General features: G+C 37.6%; 2 protein-coding genes and 1 pseudogene across 3 annotated transcripts in view; 1 reads left to right on the top strand and 2 right to left on the bottom strand.

Moving 5' to 3' along the window:
• The window catches only part of LOC145254637 (dopamine beta-hydroxylase-like), a 479491-nt gene extending 471015 nt beyond the window's left edge, over positions 1–8476 (bottom strand). The window contains exon 1 of one of the 2 annotated variants that reach the window (XM_080113254.1): positions 7891–8476. The gene's annotated coding sequence lies outside the window, so the exon portion shown is untranslated. The remainder of the gene's footprint in view (positions 1–7890) is intronic. The other variant, XM_080113255.1, reaches the window with a different exon arrangement.
• LOC145254639 (uncharacterized) overlaps positions 1–25787 on the top strand; it is a 455334-nt gene that overhangs the window by 113023 nt on the left and 316524 nt on the right. The gene's annotated exons all lie outside the window — the stretch shown is intronic.
• LOC145254989 (U2 spliceosomal RNA) lies at positions 9432–9573 on the bottom strand (annotated as a pseudogene).

Genomic DNA, 25787 nt, shown 5'->3' with positions numbered 1-25787 from the left:
TGAGGCTAAGGCAGGCGGTTTGAAATGCATTAGACGGAAGCACAGAAGAATAAAAGCAATAACTTGAAATAAGTTGCCAACGATAGAAGGATTGAAGAGAAAAACAATTGAAAAATAAAGCAACAAATGGGGAATAATATTTAAGAATATACATATGTAGTAACAGGTTATAATTTATCATGGCCAAAAGCCACTGAAGGACCAGGGTAAACATGATAAAGAATCGAGTTAAGATGCTGCTTCTTCGAGATTTCTCTGAATACATCTTTGCACACACACACACACACACACACACACACACACACACACACACACACACACACACATATATATAAAGAGAGAGAGAGAGAGAGAGAGAGAGAAATAATAATAGAATTGTGAAAACAAACTATACACACACAACACGCACACACACGCACACACACACAATTATCTCCCTTTTTTTTCCTTGATTATTTTTCAGAACACGTTCCGAACAATTTTGTTGGTTTCGTTTGGTAAATTGTATGAGGAGACTCACATTGTTTGTGTTTTTGTTAGCTTAATAAATAAATAAATATATATATATATATATATATATATATATATATATATATATATATATATATATAAAAGATAAATCCGTATTCTCGTCTGTTTGTTATTCAGTTTGTTCACTATGACATCATAGTATATACATATGTATGCTATGATGACATACATGATGTCACAACAGATGACGCCATATATGGTAGATGACGTCATGCATGACATCACAGCAAAGTTTAAAGAATAAGTATCACTACATCCCCGAGCAATATATATATATATATATATATATATATATATATATATATATATATATATATATATAAAGCAGGACTGTATGTCGATGACTACAAATATATTTTAAGCCCCCCTCTTTGGGTAGAGCACTGTCATAAATAATCTGACCCGCTACTTAATAGGCTGAAAATGCGAAGCTCGCGGTTTGTTTATTTACAAACAGGCGGTTTGGGCACTGAATGTGGTTGACGGATGTTTGTTTAAAAAGACATTCGGACAGGTTATTTGCGGGCATCGCTTCCGAGGTCGAGTGGGAGAACTGCCGACTGTCAACACGACGGTTCTAGGTTCAATCCTTGGCTTAGGAGAGGTGCTAGTCTAGCGGCACTGATGAGTTGTGATACAACGAAACAGGACTGCATGTCGATGACAATATATTGTTTTAACAAAAACCAAGACTTCAAAGAATGGGTTGATAACAACAAATAGTGTATTTCATCGTTAGTTACAATTTTTCAAGACTATTTCGGACAAATTCAAGCATTATGTCGTTGGAAAATTTATATATATACTAAACTACCCGTGACCCGTTGGGTCAGTATGTTATATTAGCTATGGAATTCATGTATGAGCGTGTGTGACGTAAAGAAAATGTTATTTTTGACATAACAGAAACATTTCTATGAAAGTATATTAAAATGAAAAAAGAAGATAGATTGTTATGAGTCATTCTGTTTATTATAATTGATTATTTTTGGAAAAAAATTACAGTTACTGGATTTGTTGGCCATACTTATAGGTAAATGTGCACTGAACAGATCCCATAATGCTTATTATACTAAAATTCAAATTTTGCTATATCTGCTTTTTTTTACATTGTTCATTTCTGTATCACGTTTAAGTTATTTTAAACCCCACTCTTCCCATGTTAAATAATAATTTCGAAATAATAACGTTAATATTTCAGCGTCCCAATTGTTCTTTTGTTGTTTTTTTCCCCCGTTTAAATTATCCAAATTAAACAATTCTTAATACTGTCTGTTTTTTTTTTTACATCGTTCATTTCTTTATTAAGTTTAAGTTATTTTAAACCCCGCTCTTGCCATGTTAAATAATAATTTCGAAATAATAACGGTAATATTTCAGTGCGCAGGTCATGCGCGCTTGTGCAAGCGGATGTCGTAAACCGGAAAGTGGGTTACATACATCATTACAAGGTCATTTGAGTTTTATAATTATATATATATATATATATATATATATATATATATATATATATATATATATATATACAGAACCTTTCGCTGTGTCACAGCTTTTCAATGTCACTACATAAGCACCCATTATGAGCTGGGTATCGAACCTTCAACCATTTAGTTGTCAGTCGGCAAGTATCACGACAAAGCCGATGGACAGTTGGCCAACAGAGCAGTTGGACGATGAACAATTTGTGAGGATCGTGGACGATGAGTGAAATAACTCTTATTTGATTACTTCAGAGGACGGTCCGACAAAGATCGGTTGATATTTGAGTTTAAAGCGCACATGTTGTAGTTAACATAGAAGCAGTCAAGTGGTATTGTTTTTACAGACTGGGATTTCTTGGAGAAAATTGTTTTTTTAAGGGAGTTTTGTTTTGCTTTTAGAAACACAGGAAAAATATTAACCTTGTCTAGAGTTCAGGAGAAATGGATTAATACATGAGATGAAAGGTGACTAAGATATCTGATTTAGTTTTTGTTTTTTAATGCTTTCTCACTTCCCCTCGGTACTTGAAATGGTTTCGTCTGAGGCACAGAAAAAGGCACACGTTTTACTCCTTTACTTTTTCGTGATTTGAAGGCATATTTATTTATATACAAATAAATGCACCTTGGTATTTATTATAGACTAAAGTATAGACGTTGCCCGGTAATGAATGAGGATTAACGAATGTTTCACCCTCCTATATTTTATTTTCACCGAAATCGGTAAAAATCGTCCATTCTTCAATCCTCCCCGCAGTTGCTTAGTCCACAATACATTGCAATCTACATTGCACTGTAGAGAACCTACTGTTGATTTTATGAAATTATTTTTATATATAATGGCTGGAATTAAAGTTTAAAATGCAAATATCAACTATGGTTCAATTGTGTTCTAAACAGAAATATTTATTTCGAACGCGCCTATGTCATATCAAAGAACTTACTGTGTATTTTATATTCCAAGCCTTTCTACTTGTGCGGTGATAATGGCTTGCATTTAAGTTTAAAATTAAAAAGTCAAGTACAGTAGAACCCCGAGATACGGCATTAAAATTAGTAACAAAATACAGTACAGTATATAATACACATGTATATAATAAAATAACATTATAAATAACACCGTAAGGCGGAGCAAATACCGTAACTAGGGGACAGAAAAACATCGCATTCCACGTCGTAACCTGAAAAAAAAAACCCAGTATACTGGGGCCAACGTATCCCGGGGTTCTCTTGTATCATAGTTACATTGTGCTTTAAACCGAAAAAATAATTTCGAATGCGCTCTTGTCATGTCAAAAAAACTACTGTTGATTTCATATGTCGGGCTTTTCTGCTTGTGCACTGATAAAACTTCTCAAATTCACATGTGATGTTAGGCTATATAAAAGCGTTGTTTAGTAAAAATCGCTTATTTCTCCTTTATCGGATTTTTTTCAATTATCGATATTTATCGAAGGCATTCCGATACAAAATTGTGTGAAATTTAATAAAATCGGCTCATCCGTTTAGGAGTCCATAGGGAACAAACTAACACATACATACACTCAGACACACACAGACAAAGTTCCGTTTATGTAATAGTAGGGATTATTGATTGTTAATTGACAGTTAATACGAGAGAGAAGAAGAGAGAGAGAGACGGAAGAGAGTGTTTATACATATATATATATATATATATATATATATATATATATATATATATATATATATATATATACTTAATTTACTCACATAAAATTAATATATGAAAGTATAGATTTATGCGTAAACTTTAAGTATTTACTTCAAAAGTACTCAATACGTAGGTAGAGCTAGTTAGTAATTTATAAAATATATATGGCGATTAAGCTACACTGAATATTCCGCGTTTCATCCACTCTAGGACTCCTCAGTCTTCAGGTCTTTCAGTTGGTGAGTTAATTGCAAATTACGAATTATCATAACATTTATATGGAAAATGTTTGGTTCCGAACGTTGAATGCTTTAACGCGATAAAAAAAAGCATAAGGAAAACATTGAGTTTATTATTAAAAAATTATATATATTTATCTTGACTTAAACAAAAACTAAAACCATGGGGTTTGTTATACTATACAAATAGATTCGAAAACGTTGTCAAAAATCAAATATATAACAAATAAATGTTATCAAAGGCAAGATAAGTTACTCTTCTACCTATCTGGAAAGGTTTTTTAGTGATTTTACTCACTTTAAAACGTGGAATCGTTCGAAAATCATACAATTTTTATCGATATATTTTGAAAAGAAAAATGGCGGTATGCTTGCTCTTGAACGCGGTAAGTTTGGGAAAATGAAGTCAAACAAACAAATTACACAAAATACTGTTAAAAAACCCACCGAATATATGTCAGCCTATGTCACGGTAACATATATTAAGTGAGTTTCTAACGGTATTTGGTCCAGTTTTTTTTTTTATTTATAACTCGTTTTCCCAAACTTACCGTGTTCAACAGCAAGAAAGCAACCGTTTGCATTTTTCAAATACATCGGTAAACACTGTATAAGGCAAATAAACATGTTACATTAAATAAAAACGCTAAAAAATTATCCAGTGAGGTAAAAAAGTAACCTATCTTGTCTTTGATAACATTTAGTTGTTATATATTTGTTTTTTGACAACTTTTTCGAATGTAAACAAACCCAAATCATAAAATGTTATCAGTTATAGTTTGTTATTAAAAAAATATATTTTTTCAGAAAACTTACCTTACAATGAATGTTATTTTTCTGGACTTGATTTTTAATTTTCTAAAAGTTTCGTAAAAAATTATCGCATACTTATTAAGAAATATACTTTTAATTATTCAAATAATGTTTCATTAAAATTGTTTTCATTTCTCAATTGATTTTTCATCGAATTAGTTTCTAACTGACGGAAATGATATATTATCACTGAAAATATTTGCTAGCGTTTGCGTGAAAAAAAAAAAATATTATAAAACTTTCGTTCGGCACTTTCCGGCATTTTCTGTAAACCGCCCGGACGATTTCGATGATAGCACGGCCCTTATGCTCTATAAGTACCAGTTTTGTTAAAACATCACTCAATCCCAAAACTAAGGAACCTGTAGCATGTTTTGTGTGGTTAGTATATATATATATATATATATATATATATATATATATATATATATATATATATATATATACATATATACATACTAGCAAGAGTACCCGTCATTGACTGGGTTCAAAATCAGCCTACAGAAAATGGACTCTGATTTATGAAAATATGATAGGTTATGAAAAGGAAGGGTTGTAAAGAGATAGTTTCGAATTTAAGGGTATCAAAACCAAAGCAAAATATGATGAAAGTAAAAATAAAATAGATAAACCCCATAATTTATTATATCATACCTGTTCACGCTGAAACAGTTATCACAATATTCTGTGGATTTATATTAAAAAACCTTGTTAAACTTTGTGACATATTTCCATTCTATGGAGGTCAGGTGCGACCGAACAACCCCATGATTTTATTATACCATATTTCTTCAAATTGAAACATAATTATCAAAGTATACTTACGCAGATAGATATGAAAAGTTTTTATTAAAGTTTGTGCCAAATTCCATTCTATGGAGGCCAGGCGCGAACGCAGACCCCACAATTTATTATACCATCCCTATTTAAGTTAAAACATACTTATCAAAGTATTATTATGTACATCTATATCAAAAACACTTGTAAACTTTTTTTAAATTTTTTATTTTTTTATTTCCATACTGTGTGGAGCAGGCGCGAACGCAGACCCTACAATTTTTATGAACCACCGTTCTGCCAGATCAAACATACCCATTCCTGTGTCTCGATACATCTTCTATCATTATATGTAATCAGTTTTTTAAAATAGTCAACCATATAGGAGCCTATTCGTGACAAGACACAAACACACATTCAGCTTTATATATATATATATATATATATATATATATATATATATATATATATATATATATATATATATATATAAGGAGCCTTAGGTAAACAAACGTTGCTTAGCTGAGCTTTAGTTTATTAATAAACGTTTGCAGGGAAACTAAAAATATGAATATATTCCCCTGGTTTTTGTTTAACCCTTTAACGTCAGAATTTTTTTATGCAATAATTTTTTTTAATCGTGAAACTCACACGTAACGGAAGTTAGCGTGAAACTAACGCACAAACATATACAAACCCCTCATTCACTTGGTGAACCATGCATAAAACTGTACATTGAAGACCAATTGGGCTGACACGCCATAAGCATAATAGTAAGAAATATATATTTTTTTTAAAGGCGACGTGAAAGTACAATTTAGCGGTAAAGGGTTAAGCAATGTTTGGCATAACGTTCGTTTATAGTAGGGAACCACACGCATCAAAATGGAGATTGGGTAATCAGGAGTGGTGCAAAAGTTGTCATGATTGTACATGTCGGCATTATCCGGTAGGGGTCACTTGGACAACCAGCGTTAAACCAATCCTTGTTCCAGAAAGAGGGAATAATTCATGGGAGGATAGTCACTTCAGACAAACCAGAACCATATTATCTTCTGATATAAGCCTGAACGATTATGCAAGTAAAACAATGGTTTAATCCACAAAGAACGATCTCGGTCTGCAGGAGAATCGGACCTGAAATGAATGTCATTCTATAATGACAAAGCGTTTTTCACTCAACAAACTTACAACACTTTTATAACCACCGATTGGAATGGCCGATAGCAAATTTTCCGAGAATCCAAAGTTCTAATACCTCGGACTAACATTCTTAAGTGTAATAAGTACATTAAAAGGTGCTGTTAAGTCTATTTCAAAGAAGGCAGGCTCTCTTTACCCGACTAGAAAACTCTGGTACTACCAGATCGAACTATCTGAAGATATTGGCTTCCTGAGACGAACTGCACCTAACATTGATGTTTTTTGTTTTTCTGATTCCTTTTGCAAAACTTAATTCTGTTCTGCAAAACCAAAAACGAAAAAAACAACCCATCTCCCCCCCTTTCCTTCTTCTCATTTTCTCTTTCTCTTTTTTTCTCCCCCACTTCCTGGCTTGTTTCCTAGCTTAAAATGTACAAAACATTAATACTGTAACCCTTTGCCCTCTCCCATTGCAAAACTCATTCATGTTCTGCAGGGCAGAGAATAAAAATGGTAAAATCCACAATAAAACAACCAAACCAAACCAAACACTACAAACTAGCGATTGAAGATACAAGGAGCTTGAAGAATAAAAACGTTCTACGAAATAAATGGATACAACATGGATTCTATTTCCAAAATAACTGGATTCGACATTAAATAACTCGAAAAGGGTTGATATGCCGCAAAACAAAACAATCAATTAAACTAGAAAACTTCTCACCACTGCCAATTTCTAATATCTTTTTAAAGTCACCACTTGCCCGTGAATGGAGTCTCGTTACTAAATCTGGTGTACCAACCAATATGTTCTCCTTCTTGGATAAGGCGCAAAAGACAATGTCTAGCCTAGTAAGTGCCGTACTGTCTACATAGTTCCATCCCCTGTCGCATCGCCGCAGTTTTTTATCTGTGTGCTTGTTTTACAAGTACTTTCACGAAACATGCTCTGATGAACCCACTGAAAATTTACCCTCTCAACGTAAATGACCTCTGACCTTCTGGACTAGTTAAAAAATAACATCCCTTCTATTTAGAGAGTCCTGGATACAGAAATATTTTTTTACTGCATTAGCTTCTTTCGCGAGAACTCTTGTCTTTGGAATTTCTTTCCTGTTCCTTGTATATCTGACTCATGTATCACAGTAGCTTCTCATAGTTCAGTTATAATATAGCTTTTTCAAGGGTATAAGTGAAAAAAGAAATCAATGTTAAAGAGAATAAGTTAGCTTACCTTTGATTTGATTAAGTTCCCAAACTAATTTGCAGTATTAATTTCTTGCAAGCCACAAAGCACAGAGGAAAAGTTTATAGTTTGATAAAAGTCCGTGTTAGCGATTTCTTTCTTTTTTTTGTTCCTTTCGACTTTTTTTCCCCCCAAGTTGGAAAATTCGGAATAGAAATAAAGTCGGAGCTCCGTTCACAGTCGGGCCATCTCGTCGTCTTCTTCCCCGCTAGCGCAGCCGTTAAAGAATGCCTTCTTTTTTTATACGGACCAGTGACGATCGAAGATGAGATGCTGACATATGTGTTTGTGTGTGTGTGTGTGTGTGTGTGCGCGCACGCACGTGTGTCTGTGTCTTTATGTATTTGAATGTGTGTGTGTGTATGTCCGTATGTGTGTGTGTGTGTGTGTGTGTGTGTGTGTGTGTGTAGGCGGGGGTTCGGATGTTTTTCGCGCACTGTCTCCTTTTATTGGATGCGCGTGCGTGGATCTTCATCCATTGTGACTACTGTAGACCAAGTTTTGCATTGTTTTCCTTTCATTCTCCCCGGAGACTCGGGGTTGTCCCACCAGCTGGAACTTAGACAAAACAGATAATAATTCTTTTAACAAGAAAAAGATGTCATTAAGTTCACAAACAAATACTGTTGATCAACCAATCAAAATAGCGAAGGTGCAGCCGAGCAACCAATCAAAAGAAAGAACTTATAGTCGATCAGCCAATTAGGTGACAGGAGTTGTAGTTTAAATTGCTAACCAAAAGCATGAGTGCTTGTCTAGATTTTTTGAGATTTTAAACTAACGCATTTCAGCTGTAAACATTATTACGTACTTACGTGCCATGTTTATATGAGAACAAATTCCAAAACATTACGACAAATGATCCTGTAGAAAAATAATTTCAGGTAAAAATATAATTTATCAAATTATAGTGTTTGATTTCATGTTCCTGCATGACAAATTGACTTATTTCCCTTGAATTAAATTTACTTAAATTAATTTTTAAGCAGAATGTAACTGTGGACGTTTTTTGTTAAAATATATCTATCTATATTACTGGATCATTTTTCATAATTTTTGCAATTTAAACTAAATTCAACATGCAACGTGGGTAAGGATTAATGTTTTCACCTAAAATGCGCTGGTTAAAATCATTAATAATTTACGCAAGCACTAAAACATGTTATTACAGCGGATACACACACACACACACACACACACACACACACACACACACACACACACACACATATACGACGTCTTTACCACTGAAAAAAACTTTACATCTGTAAAAAAAAAAAAAAATTTGTAAAAAAAAACAAGGCCGATAGCCATTAGTCGCGTGCTCTCGTGTAATGAATGAATGCGTGAATGTAGGATTGACATTAAATTCTTAAAGATAAACTAAAATGACCGAAAAATGGGCTGAAATAAATAAATAAAAAGTAAATGATAAGAATGACTTTAATGCTTAAAAAATAACTGGAATTCTTCAAAAACAACTTGAATGATCTGGAGAATGACTTGAATGGTTTTGAGACTGACTGGTTGTAAAGTGGGCGATCATTTTACATTAAATTAATAGAGAAAAGTGATCCCCCACTTTATACCACAATGTTACAAACATAATTACAGAATGTAGTAAGAACAGATACTACACTTTGATCTTGGCAAAAAGGCCAAGAAAGGGGTATTTATTTGTATTTATCTGCCCCCCACCCCCACTGAGCAAATTACGCACAAGACCGATTTTTAATGTGAGGAGTGAAGGGGAAATGGGGACCAACTTCCCGGGGAGTAGGGGAGCTGGATAGTGACAATTGGTATGAAGGGTTGCCCCTACATTGACCAAGGTCTTATATGTGGAGTTGTCCCCACATATGGTCTTTGCTTGCAGTATCTGCCGGAACAGATACTACACTTTTTATTTATTTGCTTCCCCACTGAGCAAATTAGGCAGGAGGCCGTTTTTTAATGTGGAGATAGGGGGAAGGGGGAGGGAAAGAGGGGATCCAGCTCCGGAGAGGTGGGAAATGGGAGCTGGATTAGAAACTGTTGGTATGAAGGGTTGTCCCTTCAGTGAACAAGGTCAGATATGCGGGGTTACCCCCACATATGGTCTTTGCTAGTCATAGCTGGTCTTTGCTAGTCATAGCTTTGCAGTATCTTCCGGAACAGATGGTATCTATTTGCTCCCCCACCGAGCAAATTAGGCACAAGGCCGATTTTTAATGTGAGGAGTGAAGGGGAAATGGGGACCAGCTCCCCGGGGAGTAGGGGAGTTGGATAGTGACAATTGGTATGAAGGGTTGCCCCTACATTGACCAAGGTCTTATATGTGGGGTCGCCCCTACATATAGTGTTTGCTTGCAGTATCTGCCGGAACAGATGGTATTTATTTGCTCCCCCACCGAGAAAATAAGGCACAAGGCCAATTTTTAATGTGAGGAGTGAAGGGAGGGGGAAGGGAAAAAGGGGACCAGCTCCCGAGAGGTGGGAAATGGGAGCTAGTTAAAGGTCAGGCATGTGGGGTTGCCCCCACATCTGGTCTTTGCTAGCAGTATCTGCCGGAACAGATGGTATTTATTTGCTCCCCCACCGAGCAAATTAGGCACAAGGCCAATTTTTAATGTGAGGAGTGAAAGGGAGGGGGAACGGAAAAGGGGACCAGCTCCCGAGAGGTGGGAAATGGGAGCTGGTTAAAGGTCAGGTATGTGGGGTTGCCCCCACATCTGGTCTTTGCTAGCAGTATCTGCCGGAACAGATGGTATTTATTTGCTCCCCCACCGAGCAAATTAGTCACAAGGACAATTTTTAATGTGAGGATGAAGGGAGGGGGAGGGAAAAAGGGGACCAGCTCCCGAGAGGTGGGAAATGGGAGCTGGTAAAAGGGCAGGCATGTGGGGTTGCCCCCACATCTGGTCTTTGCTAGTCATAGCTTGCAGTATCTGCCGGAACAGATGGTATTTATTTGCTCCCCCACCGAGCAAATTAGGCACAAGGCCGATTTTTAATGTGAGGAGTGAAGGGAGAGGGAAGGGAAAAAGGGGGCCAGCTCCCGAGAGGTGGGAAATGGGAGCTGGTTAAAGGTCAGACATGTGGGGTTGCCCCCACATCTGGTCTTTGCTAGTCATAGCTTGCAGCATCTGCCGGAACAGATGCTATTTATTTGCTCCCCCACCGAGCAAATTAGGCACAAGGCCGATTTTTAATGTGAGGAGTGAAGGGGAAATGGGGACCAACTCCCCGGGGAGTAGGGGAGCTGGATAGTGACAATTGGTATGAAGGGTTACCCCTACATTGACCAAGGTCTTATATGTGGGGTCGTCCCCACATATGGTCTTTGCTTGCAGTATCTGCCGGAACAGATGGTATTTATTTGCTCCCCCAACGAGCAAATTAGGCACAAGGCCGATTTTTAATGTGAGGAGTGAAGGGAGGGGGGAGGGAAAAAGGGGACCAGCTCCCGAGAGGTGGGAAATGAGAGCTGGTTAAAGGTCATGCATGTGGGGTTGCCCCCACATCTGGTCTTTGCTAGTCATAGCTAGTCATAGCTTGCAGTATCTGCCGGAACAGATACTACACATTGATGGTATTTATTTGCTCCCCCACCGAGCAAATTAGGCACAAGGCCAATTTTTAATGTGAGGAGTGAAGGGAGGGGGAAGGGGAAAAGGGGACAAGCTCCCGAGAGGTGGGAAATGAGAGCTGGTTAAAGGTCATGCATGTGGGGTTGCCCCCACATCTGGTCTTTGCTAGTCATAGCTAGTCCTAGCTAGTCATAGCTTGCAGCATCTGAAGAACAGATGGTATTTATTTGCTCCCCCACCGAGCAAATTAGGCACAAGGCCGATTTTTAATGTGAGGATTGAAGGGAGGGGGAAGGGGAAAAGGGGACCAGCTCCCGAGAGGTGGGAAATGGGAGCTGGTTAATTGTCAGGCATGTGGGGTTGCCCCCACATCTGATCTTTGCTAGTCATAGCTTGCAGCATCTGAAGAACAGATGGTATTTATTTGCTCCCCCACCGAGCAAATTAGGCACAAGGCCAATTTTTAATGTGAGGAGTGAAGGGAGGGGGAAGGGAAAGAGGGGACCAGCTCCCGAGAGGTGGGAAATGGGAGCTGGTTAAAGGTCAGGCATGTGGGGTTGCCCTCACATGTGGTCTTTGCTAGTCATAGCCAGTCATAGCTTGCAGCATCTGCCGGAACAGATGGTATTTATTTGCCCCCCCACCGAGCAAATTAAGCACAAGGCCGAGTTTTAAAGTGAGGAGTGAAGGGGAAATGGGGACCAACTCCCCGGGGAGTAGGGGAGCTGGATAGTGACAATTGGTATGAAGGGTTGCCCCTACATTGACCAAGGTCTTATATGTGGAGTTGCCCCCACATATGGTCTTTGCTTGCAGTATCTGCCGGAACAGATGGTATTTATTTGCTCCCCCACCGAGCAAATTAGGCACAAGGCCGATTTTTAATGTGAGTGGTGAAGGGAGGGGGAAGGGGAAAAGGGGACCAGCTCCCGAGAGGTGGGAAATGGGAGCTGGTTAAAGGTCAGACACGTGGGGTTGCCCCCACATCTGGTCTTTGCTAGTCATAGCTAGTCATAGCTTGCAGCATCTGCCGGAACAGATGGTGTTTATTTGCTCCCCCACTGAGCAAATTAGGCACAAGGCCGTTTTTAATGTGAGGTAAAAACCAGCTCCCTTAAAAGTAGGCAAAAAGGGGGCACTCTGGTTACCAAAAATAATAATTGTCCCAGTATAGAGGGTTTCCCCTCCATTGACTGGTACAAATTATCTTAAGTGCAGCATCTGCCGGAACAGATGGTATTTATTTGCTTCCCCACTGAGCAAATTAGGCACAAGGCCGTTTTTAATGTGAGGTAAAAACCAGCTCCCCTTTAAGTAGGCAAAAAGGGGGCACTCTGGTTACCAAAAATAATAATTGTCCCAGTATAGAGGGTTTCCCCTCCATTGACTGGTACAAATTATCTTAAGTGCAGCATCTGCCGGAACAGATGGTATTTATTTGCTCCCCCACCGAGCAAATAAGGCACAAGGCCGATTTTTAATGTGAGGAGTGAAGGGAGGGGAAGGGAAAAAGGGGACCAGCTCCCGAGAGGTGGGAAATGGGAGCTGGTTAAAGGTCAGTCATGTGGGATTGCCCCCACATCTGGTCTTTGCTAGTCATAGCTAGTCATAGCTTGCAGTATCTGCCGGAACAGATGGTATTTATTTGCTCCCCCACCGAGCAAATTAGGCACAAGGCCGATTTTTAATGTGAGGAGTGAAGGGAGGGGGAAGGGAAAAAGGGGACCAGCTCCCGAGAGGTGGGAAATGGGAGCTGGTTAATGGTCAGGCATGTGGGGCCGCCCCCACATCTGGTCCTTGCTAGTCACAGCTTGCAGCATCTGCCGGAACAGATGGTATTTATTTGCTCCCCCATTGAGCAAATTAGGCACAAGGCCGTTTTTAATGTGAGGTAAAAACCAGCTCCCCTAAAAGGGGTCACTCTGGTTACCAAAAATAATAATTGTCCCAGTATAGAGGGTTTCCCCTCTATTGACTGGTACAAATTATCTTAAGTGCAGTATCTGCCGGAACAGATGGTATTTATTTGCTCCCCCACTGAGCAAATTAGGCACAAGGCCGTTTTTAATATGAGGTAAAAACCAGCTCCCCTTAAAGTAGGCAAAAAGGGGGCACTCTGGTTACCAAAAATAATAATTGTCCCAGTATAGAGGGTTTCCCCTCCATTGACTGGTACAAATTATCTTAAGTGCAGCATCTGCCGGAACAGATGGTATTTATTTGCTCCCCCACTGAGCAAATTAGGCACAAGGCCGTTTTTAATGTGAGGTAAAAACCAGCTCCCCTAAAAGGGGTCACTCTGGTTACCAAAAATTATAATTGTCCCAGTATAGAGGGTTTCCCCTCCATTGACTGGTACAAATTATCTTAAGTGCAGCATCTGCCGGAACAGATGGTATTTATTTGCTCCCCCACTGAGCAAATTAGGCACAAGGCCGTTTTTAATGTGAGGTAAAAACCAGCTCCCCTAAAAGGGGTCACTTTGGTTACCAAAAATAATAATTGCCCCAGTATAGAGGGTTTCCCCTCCATTGACTGGTACAAATTATCTTAAGTGCAGCATCTGCCGGAACAGATGGTGTTTATTTGCTCCCCCACTGAGCAAATTAGGCACAAGGCCGCTTTTAATGTGAGGTAAAAACCAGCTCCCCTAAAAGTAGGCAAAAAGGGGGCACTCTGGTTACCAAAAAAAATAATTGTTCCAGTATAGAGGGTTTCCCCTCCATTGACTGGTACATATTATCTTAAGTGCAGCATCTGCCGGAACAGATGGTATTTATTTGCTCCCCCACCGAGCAAATTAGGCACAAGGCCGATTTTTAATGTGAGGAGTGAAGGGAGGGGGAAGGGAAAGGGGGGACCAGCTCCCGAGAGGTGGGAAATGGGTGCTGGTTAAATGTCAGGCATGTGGGGTTGCCCCCACATCTGGTCTTTGCTAGTCATAGCTAGTCATAGCTTGCAGCATCTGCCAGAACAGATACTACACTTTCATCTTGACCAAACGGCCAAGAAAAACAAAAGGCCAAGAAAAGCTGATAAGGCTAAGAACATCATCTATTAACAACAGACTTTTGATCTTAATCAAACAGGACAAACACAAAAGTGTTACGGACAGACCGACTGACCGACCGACCGACCGACAGAAAGAGTGACTTATAGAGTCGCTTGCACGCGACTAAAAACTATTAAAATTTAATAAGTTCTAGACAAACCATTTTTATGTAAAAAAAAATCACATAAAACATTGAATTCCCCCTTCTTTTTTAATCGTTTCTTCATATATTATCGTCTTTTTTGTATTTCCTGTATTTTAGCAAGCTCACCGACTATTAGCCATTTATATATTAATTAAGTAAAAATATCTTGATAAAATGAAATTGCAACCAATCTTTTCCTTATAATAGTCCTCAATAGAAACGCGACTTAATTTTCATTAGGTGATTAAATGTTTATAATAATGTATCCACACACACAACTATGTATATGTGTGTGCGTGTATATATATATATATATATATATATATATACACGCACACACACACACACACACACATATATATATATATATATATATATATATATATATATATATATATATATGATAAAATAATAATATAATATATAATATAATAAATTTAACAAAATGATCCGAGATGGTAATACTAAAGTATATTATAAATATTAAAGAATTAATATTTATAAAATAATCTCAACCAGATATAAAAGCTCGATAAAACCAAATAGGAGATAGAGTTTATAATAAGAGCAAATAGTTAATAAAACCTGTTAAAAACACTTTGAAAAAAAGAGTTAAAAACATATTTAATCTGAAAAGGAAACACTTAATAAGTGGATAGTCCTTAATCCGCGAAGTTTTGAAGAAATACTTTCCTTCTCACCAGAGGGTAGGAATTAGCAAAATGCGGGATCGGATTTTGCATACAAAAGTATTTGATGAAACTGCAAATAAGTCAAAGACCTTACTTGATAACAAAAAGTGAAGCAGAGGGAATATATATATATATACTCTTTTCTATTCATTTAAAAAAGAAAATACAATTTTCTTATATCTTGGTTGTGGAATTGCATTCACTAGCAAACGATCTAGCTAATTTGCATACTCTTTTAAACATTCATTTCAATTAGTTCCCTATTAGTTGCTTCGGGGTTTTAATGGGATAATCATCTTTAGTTAACTATTACCTGTAATTATATTCATGCAGATATTCTACATGATTTATACTTACGAAAAAAGTTATAGTAAACACGAAATTGTTCCCATATATATTCATGTATACGTATATATTCTTGTTAAACAAATCTATCTATCTATCTATCTATCTATCTATCTATCTATCTATAAAAGTGAACGTTTCTTGGTATCTGTCTGTGTGTCTGTCTGTGTTTTTTTTTTTTTACACAGTGATCACCACTTATCAAGGCCCGGAAGCCACTCAGTTTTATAATTAATATATAAATGGCTAATAGTTGGTGAGCTTGCTAAAATACAGGAAATACAAAAAAGACGATAATACATGAAGAAACATGTGCATGTCCCTATGCAATAACTCTGTCAATTTTTACTCAACAGACTCGAAATTTGATATACAGGATACTGATATTTGGGAAAATATACGTGATCAGGTTTTGGCCAGAAATTTGGCTGTTAAAGTGTCAAAGTTAAACGATTTGACCTTTGAAAACTCTACCAAACTCTTCCGTCAGTTTTGGGTGTAAACACTTGACATTTTAGTTATAGGTTCGTTGGACATGCATCATACTTAATAACTTGATTTGATCGAAAAACAATAAATGTTAAGGGTTCATAATAGGGGTCAAAGTTAAAAAAAATGACCTCCGCGGTCTACCAAATTACGCAGACAATTTCTAAACATTTGAAATTTTACATAAAGGGTATTCAGAGATACGACATGCTTTTTAATCGATTTGGGTCGAAAAAATTTTAGTTACCAACATATAAATGTATTTATGTATGTATGTTTGCATCTCTGCCTAAAAATTTCGACAGAGGCGATGGAGAAAAAGCTGCTTAAAGGTCGGTACTACTTGGTGACCAGTAGTCTGAGATGTCGGATATTTTTCTGTCTTTGTCTGTCCTTGTTGCCATGTCACTAGTAAGGGTGCTGGAGGTAAACGTTTTGTCTGGGCTGACGTTATCCGCCTGATAGTCAGGGACCCGAACCTTGGATTAACCACTAAGGAGGCTGTCCTATCAGCAGGCGCAAAGTACTGGGACTGCTGTATTGCCATTTGGTGAGTGGATCTGGACCATGCAGTAGTCTCTGGTGGGGCCTCTCGATGCCATACTAGTGGGTAATTGTTACGGCTTTGCCTTTTCGTGTGCTACAAATAAAAAAAAAATTTTCCTGTCTTTTTCTCTCTTACTTTCCCTCTCTGTACTGCTCTAACCAAGTATGCCGACCTATTCCACAAATCCCCAAACCTCAACATGAAATATCACCAGAATAAAAACTCGATTAAACCTAGAACCCCATCTTCCAGCGTAGACCCCTACTACCAGGTCTCCTTCTCCAATATCAGGGGTCTAGGTTCCAACCTTCCAGAGGTTGAAACCCAATTACAGGAGACGAAACCGGACATATTATTTCTATATGAAACTGGAATAGGGCCGACCACTTCCCTAGATGAGTTCATAATTAATGGATACTCCAATTTAACAGCTAAATCTGACTCCCAAGATCGCCATGGGCATGGAATATGTGCCTACATTAAGGATGGCTTCCCATGTGGCAGGGATATCTCTAGAGAAGATCCTAATTTACCCTATATGTGCTTCAGGGTTGCACTTGCTAACACCACTGCATTTATATTTGCCCTCTATAGGCCCCACAATAGCGGAGTTACTATCTTTAAGAGCATATCTGAGAAAATAGACCACATACTGTCTTCACATCCCTGCGCTAACATCCACATCTGTGGTGACTTCAACGTCCATAACGTGGAATGGCTGACCCATTCAAATAAGACAGATGATGAGGGGAGGTTTTGTCATGATTTTGCCATTGCTTATGACCTCACTCAGATTGTTCGCGAACCCACCCGTGTGCCCGATACACCCAATCAATATGCAAGCCTCTTAGACCTTTTTCTTTCAACTTCCCCTGAGCTATGTTCATGTACCGTTCATTCTCCTTTAGGATCCTCCGACCACTCCGTCGTATCAGTTAAGATAAAAACAAAATGTAAGAAGCCATCAGACGTACCCCTCCACCGTACTGTATACCGATACTCTATGGCTGACTGGGATAGCTTCCGTACATTCATATCTGATTTACCTCTGCACTCCATGTTTAAAAAGGAAGTGTCCTCTATAGTATCAGATCTGACCGAATGGTTAATTGTAGGCATAGACCAATTCATACCATCAAAAAAATTCCAACAAAAACCTAACAGCCAGCCATGGTTCTCCCCAGAATGTGCTGCTGCTATCGCGCACAGAAATCACTTTTTCCATAACTACCAACGTAATAGATGCACTGAGACTAAAGCTGCTTTCAGGACTGCCAGCAACCACTGTAAAAGAGTAATAAAAAATGCAAGAGAGCTATATGCCCAGTCTGTTAAATCCAAGGTAGCTGATCAGCGGCTTGGTTCCCACCAGTTTTGGCAAATAACAAATAGGATCCTGAACAGAAGTGTGCGTTCTATCCCAACCATTATCAATGGACCAGAGGTTATCTCGTCAGCGTCAGACAAGGCCAAACTATTTGCAAAGAACTTTGCAGCTAATTCTACCCTATGCGACGAAGGCCATCAACTCCCCATATTTCCTCCTATAACACAGAACAAGCTAGGTAATATACAAATATCCGTGCATGAGGTCGCCAAGCTAATAAAAAACCTAGATTCCAGTAAAGCAACTGGCCCTGATGGCATCCCAATTATAGTGTTAAAAAAGCTTCAACCAGAACTTGCTCCCATACTTACGAAACTATTTAAGCGCTGCCTTAAGGAGAAGTGCTTTCCGACCCCCTGGAAGACCTCATCAGTTTGCCCTGTATTTAAGAATTCAGGTGATAAGTCATCTCCCTCTCAATACAGACCAATAAGTCTTCTCTGTGTTATGAGTAAGTTACTCGAATCAATATTAAATAGAGAAATAGTCAACCACCTCAGCAGAAACAACCTTCTTAGTGACACACAATATGGTTTCCGCTCTGCAAGATCTACCGCAGATGTGCTGACGGTTATATCCCACAGGATTAGTGAATCTCTTGACAAAGGCTTCCTTTCTAGGGCAATTGCTCTTGACATATCAAAGGCCTTTGACAAAGTATGGCATAAGGGTCTACTTCACAAGATTTCCAGCTACGGTATAACTGGAAATGTTTTCTCAATCATTAAATCATTTCTCTCCGATAGGCTCATAAGGGTAGTGGTGGATGGACAAAAATCGGAGGCCTGCAATATAAATGCTGGAGTCCCTCAGGGGTCAATCCTCGGCCCAACTCTCTTCCTGATCTACATCAATGACCTCCCTAAACACATACTTAAATCATTCGTTGACATCTATGCTGATGACACGACCATCTACGGCAACACATCAAAGGCTGTAAATGACGAAGTTCTCTCGGATTCTCTCTCCTCTGATCTCGAGCGCGTGGTTCAGTTGGGGAAGATGTGGCTAGTTACCTTTAATGCATCTAAAACCAAACTCCTATCCTTACATCATCAACGCTCTGATCCCCAGCTGGCATCAATTGTGATGGATGGCTCTCGTCTGGGTGAGGCCCCGTGTTTTGACAAGCTTCTGGGTTTGACCTTTACTCCTGATCTGAAATGGAACACGTACATCAAGTCTGTTGCCAAGGTCGCAGGAAAGATGGTGGGATCCTTCTACCGCTCCAGAAGATATCTCACTACTGATGCAATTCTCTATCTATATAAAAGCCAAGTACGGCCAAGGATGGAATACTGTTGCCATATCTGGGCAGGAGCGGCCAAAAACAGCCTATCATGCCTTGACAGAGTACAAAATAGACTTCGTGGTTTAGTGGGGGATGCCCTTTTCTCTACCCTGCAACCCCTCTCCCACAGAAGAGACGTTGCGAGCCTATCCTTGTTTTATCGTTATTTTCATGGCAGGTGCTCGTCTGAACTCCAATCCCTGGTCCCCCCCTCGCCAAACTTTCACGAAAAACACCCGTCTAGCTGAATCCACTGTGAAAAATTTCCCCCACTCTATATCTGTGCCTAAATCAAAACGCGGATTTCATGAGCAAAGCTTCTTTCTTAGAACTGCACGCCTGTGGAACTCTGTTCCGTCTGCCTGCTTCCCTCCGGACTACAACTTGGATGTCTTCAAGTCTAATGTTAACAAATTCCTAATGAACCGCCCCCTAATTAAACACTTCATAAAATCTCCTCACTAACGTGATGTACTTGCAATAACCCTTATCCCTGAGTGGCTTCCGGGCCTTGATAAGTGGTGATCACTGTGTAAAAAAAAAAAAAAAAAAAAAAATTTACCAATATTAGTATCGTTTTGAAGTTCGGCCTTTCCGACGACAGATATCGAAAAATTGTTTGTCTGTGTACATTTTCCTACACAATCACTCTGTCAATTTTCAGTCTACAGTCTGATATACAGGGTACTGAGATTTGGGAAAATCTTTGTAATCCGTTTTCGGCTAGAAATTTGGCTATTAAGGGGCCAAGGTTCCTTTCTCATAGGTCTCGAAACGGATAAGCCTATCTTTTGCAAATTTCACACAAAACTAATCTATATGACTTACAGTGTTCTCCGATATATTTCGTACAGAAATTCATCCGATAAGTATCGAAAATCGAAAAAATCCGATCTTAAAAAATAGCTTTTCTCTATTATCGATAAAAAAGACATTTACAGAGGAATATTACACTGACTATGGGGAAATAATAAAACTTCACTAAATTATTTCTTCTAAAACAAAATAAAACAGATTTATTATAACCTGGCGATATAGCTTAGTGGTAGAGCAATCGACTACTTATCGAATGATCCCTGTTCAATCCAGGTGGGCCCTCACCATTTTATTTTATTTTTTTCTTATTTCAATTTACGATACAAGGAAAGGGACCATTTAAAATCGACGCAAATCATTTCTTTCTTTGCCTATTTGAAAACTAATCATTAATCAGAAGTGACTTTTACAGGGCATTCATTGTCAGCTGACGTGATATTGTAAAAAACACGGACGGAATGTTATGAACAACATTATCATTATTATATTTGTTGTATTGTTTATTTATAAAGGATTGAGTGTTTAATTATCTTACCAGAGCTAATGTTGTTGTGTGTGTGATTGTCTAGTGGTCTTTCTATTACATATGTTCATATGCTGTTAAGTGTGAATATGTGTGTGACCTGTCATATATCTTCAACATACCTTCTGCCATTTCGTTGGTCCATCTGGAAATTCTCGTCTGGAAGGGAGACTGGTACCTGTTTTTTGGGGACGAAGATTTATTTCACTCCAAGACAAGAAATTGGTTCTATATGCTTTATTCACCTTCCAGTTTGAACGCAGAAGATTGGAAAGTGAATTTGGCCTGTGTTGTTTCTTTTTCTATGTCTTATTTTTACCACGTCATTGTATGCCCCCCTCCCAGCGAAGGGGAGGAGACAACGGCGAAGCCGTCCGCTCTCTTCCAAGTCCCAACCAAATCTCCTCGATTCAGTTAACCTGATCATATGACTCACACGCAATTTAATCAGCTGATCTTGACTTCCGGTCAACGTGTCTACACTATAATTCACACTCTCCTTCCCCCTCTCTCTCTCCCTCTATCCATTCTCTAACATATTTATTTATTGCGAATTAATTCATCGAGCAAATTATTCCTAGTAATATATAATATTCAGTAAAGGATTGATTCTATAATAATACATACGCTTTTTGCATAAATTAAAATAGCATATTTAAGCGTATTGTACAACCAGGAAATGCCGGGTTGCCAGCTAGTTTTTAAATAAAATTTATAAAAAATAAAATGATCACTTCAATGAATGTTTAACTCAAGCACAACACTAATGCTTCAAGTGTTTCATTGTTCGTTCTCTAAGCTTTTCCCTAACTTTTTCACATATTTTCAAATTTTGATTTAGTTCAAGACAAGCCAACATTGAGTTCATTCTCTCTACTTGGGAGTTATCTCGACTCGGTATATTGCGAGGAGGTATGACACAAGGTCGGAAGGTGGGAGGATTAAGCAAGAGTTTCTTAAAATGAGCACTCCGATCATTAAAAATTATGTCTGAGTATCCCCGCCGGCATTCCCCGGTGATGGAGCCTCGGATAACTAGCGATATACTTGCTCCACCTGAAAATCTGGAATCAAGGCCTGGGAGAGTGTACCTTCTAGAGCTACGCAGAACATTTTCATCACACTAACATCTTAAAAGCTATTAAGTCTCTGTCAGAGTGATGTCGAGGTCGGAACCTCGACTGACGTGCTACAAAGTATACAAATACCTTCTCTTTATTCGACGCTTCCTGCTATCAGATGCCCTGTTATCTAGTAGCTGAAAGAAATAAGATTTCACGAAAAAAATCGATATTGGTCGACTTTTCAAAATCGATGTCATAAAAACAAGTAAAGTTATCTTCCCCTGCAATCATTTCTTCTGGGATAATCCCGACAATTATTTGCCACAACTCTTGTTATATGTAGACATTTTACCTTTTTTTCTTGATGGGGGTGGGTAACTTTATTACTCAACAATAATTAAGCAACATTTATAGAACGCCTTCAAAAATAGTTAATTTCGAAATTAAATGTAAGCAAAACATCAAAAGTTTTAAGAAAATTTAAAATAGAAGAAGAGGAAATGTAATGTGGTACACGCCACCATACATTCCTATTCCAAAAATTAAACTTAGAAAGAAGTTCCTAAATCTTATAGAAAAACATACTTCTTTGTAATCAATCCCATTCAAAAAGGTTTTAATCAGAATAACTTAAAACTACCTTATAATTGCTACGAAAACTTAAAAACTTTAATAAAGGCACATAATAAAATACTAAATGACAATAGGAAAAAATAAAAACAAATTGCATAAAAAGAAGCCAATAAAACAAAAATAAAATAGAATTAAGAACATAATAAAAAGGGGATAATATTGAAATTAAATATATGCAACAGGACACCAATATTTATAATCAGATTAAAAATAGAAGAAAACAGGAACGCTAGATGCTAAAAACGAAATTGGGCAAGAAATTTCTATATCTCATCGAAAATACTTTTCTGTAACTAATCTCATGCAAAAAATCTTTGATCAAGAAAATAATTGGGCTTAATTATTTTCTTAGAAACGATAATTAAAAACACATGATAACAAAATACTTAATAGGGAAAGTACAGAAAAAATTATGTCAAAATGCACAAAAAGTAACCAATATACAGGGTGGAACGATAAAATTGTCACCCTAAAGAAAACGACACTACAGCTTTATTTTAAACCTTGTATTGGAAATATCATCTCAGGTAACTTGATTATGCAGTAGAGCTGACATCTATTCAATGTACCCGCCTCCATACAGGTCCGGAACTGAGAGTATGCCTTTTTCTCAAGTACCGACCGGAGCTCGGCGGATGGCGGTAATCAGGCTGGCTTTGGTGTTGTGGGAGGTCATGTTGGTGATGTTCCCGACGTATGACCAAATGAAGTAGTCCAACAGGTTCAGGTCGAGAGAGGAGGGGACAATGCAGAGTCCTTCTACCATACTCCGGCTCTGCCATCGGTCACCTGATGGCACCAGGGGATCACCACACTCTTTAACACATCCAGGTACACTTTGGTGTTGACTTTCAAGCCGACTTCAAAGATGTGAGGTGGTATGATGTAGCCCTTACTTGAAACCACACTAAAGACCATAACCGTGGTCGGAAACTTCGTTGGGCTGTGTGCTCAAGCATTGAAATATCCGGTTTTTCATTTTGAGGGTGCTGCCAATGGTCTTGTTTTCATAACTTGGATTAGTAGAGAGCATGAGTCGTACAGTGTCGCATCTCCGATCACCATCGTTGAACATTGTGTCACTTTCAAACGTGATGGAAGGCTTCTATTGCTCTTGGGATTTGTACACAAGTGGACAACTAGTAGTTAGTCTTCAAGAAAACAGAAAAGTAGTTTTCATCAAATGGAAATGCGACAATTTTATCATTCCACCCTGTAGAAACAATAAAAATAACACTAAGAACAACAGTAATAATCCAAACTTTAATATTAATAACCCAATTAAACAAGAATATTATAATATTAAATATATATCATCCATATAGCTATAAAAGTGAAAGTGTCTGTCTATCTGTCTGTGTGTCTGTGTGTTTGTGTACATTTCCCTACGCAATAACCCTGTCAATTTTCAGTATACAGACTCGAAATTTGATATACAGGGTACTGAGATTTGGGAAAGTCTTTGTAACCCGTTTTCGGCAAGAAATTTGGCTATTAAGGGGTAAAATTTCAACGATTTGACCTTTGAGAATACTACCAAACTCCTCCGCCAATTTTCGGTATAAACAATTGAAATTTTAGACAGATGTTCATTGGACATGGATCTAACTAAATAACTTGATTTGAGTCCAAAACAATAAATGTCAAGGGGGTCATAATAGTGGTTAAAGTTAAAAAAAATGACCTTAGCGGTCTCTACCAAATTACTCAGACAATTTCTGGTCTAAACATTTTAAATTTTACATAAAGGGTATTCAGAAATGGGGAAAGCTTTGTAATCGGTTTGAGTCGAAAATTTGAGCTACCAATATATAAATTTATGTATGTATGTTTGCATGTCTGCCAAAAACTTACGAAAAAGGTGATAGATTTTTACAAGATCGGTATTGTTTTGAAGCTTGACCCTTCAGACGTCAAATATCGAAAAATTGGCTAAAACCTTTAATTTCTTCACCCTCAACTAGGCACTTTCAACAGGGTGGGGTCGCTTTTTGCACGGATATTTTCGAAAATCATCCCCTCTTTTCGATTGCCTAGCCTTAATTTAAACCTACATCACTTCCGGTTTGCTGGTGGTCGTAATAGCAAAGACATCACCTTTTTTCCCGTTCTTTTCCTCGTTCGCAGTACGGGTTCAAGCCTGCCTTCCTATTACCCCCCCCCTTTTTTTTTGCTCAACACACACCTCCAAACATCCGGGCAACGCCGGGCTAAAATGCTAGTATAATATGAATAGAAAAGTTGTAAGCATAAAACTTGTGTGCTTAATATGTTACAAAATGAATGTAAAAATAAAACAAAAAAAAACTAGTGCTTAACAAACCACAATGTTTCTCAAAGAATTCTCGAATAGTATTGCGTAGGTATGACCTCCGTTGATTTTACGATAAGATATTACGACCATAGAAAGCACATTCAATAAAATAAAAAGAAAAACAGAATAAGGTACTCTTGCAGAATTTTACCCAGATCCTCGAGATTTTCTTTCAATTATGGCTCGGGCTCGACCGGCAATCACCATTGCGTTGTTCAAATGTTGAAAAGCTAAATCGACAATTTTTTTGTTTGCTTTTTTGTATAAAAAATTAAATTTGAAAATTAATTTTGATTTATGGGGGGGGGGGCGTCATTTTTTTTTCTGTTTACATTTAAACATTTATTAACAAAAACTAATTTGTATTTTTTTTTGAAAAAAACTTTTCTGTACATTTAGCTTACAATTTCATAAATATAATTCATCTTTTCTTATAAAAAAGACAACTTCTCTTTACTCACCTTTACTCACACACACACACACACACACACACACACACACACACACACACACACAAAACGTTTACTTCCAATTTTCTTTAAGAAAACCCAAATATGTAAGTTAAAAGAAATATGTACTTTCACCTAACGATTTACGGTAAAAAAAAATCCATCTTCTCTTGAAAAAAAAAACCCAAAACTTCTATTGATAGAAAAAAACTGCAAAAAAAAAGATAAATAAAAAAGTAAATAAACACTACAAAATGCAGCTTTTCTTGAATATATATATATATATATATATATATATATATATATATATATATATATATATAATCAGTAAATTTATAGCAGGTTTTTGTTATTTTTATTTATTATGTTTCTATTTTTCTTGTTTTTTGCTTTGAAATTCGTCTGCGTCTGTTACTTTACTCGGCTTAATCCGGTGACTGCCGGTCGAGCCCGAATAATAATTGACGGAAAATCACGAGAATCCGGTTCAAATTCTACAAGAGTACCCAGAATAAGAGCAACACTACTGTCGTAAATATACCAAACAATACGAGAATAGTAAAACTGAA

The sequence above is a fragment of the Euprymna scolopes genome, chromosome 30 (assembly GCF_053919585.1).
Source record: "Euprymna scolopes isolate OS-2025 chromosome 30, ASM5391958v1, whole genome shotgun sequence".
NCBI classification, from domain to species: Eukaryota; Metazoa; Mollusca; class Cephalopoda; order Sepiida; family Sepiolidae; genus Euprymna; species Euprymna scolopes.
The sequence above is the reverse complement of the archived record's forward strand: the minus strand, read 5'-3'. Positions and strand labels throughout refer to the sequence as shown.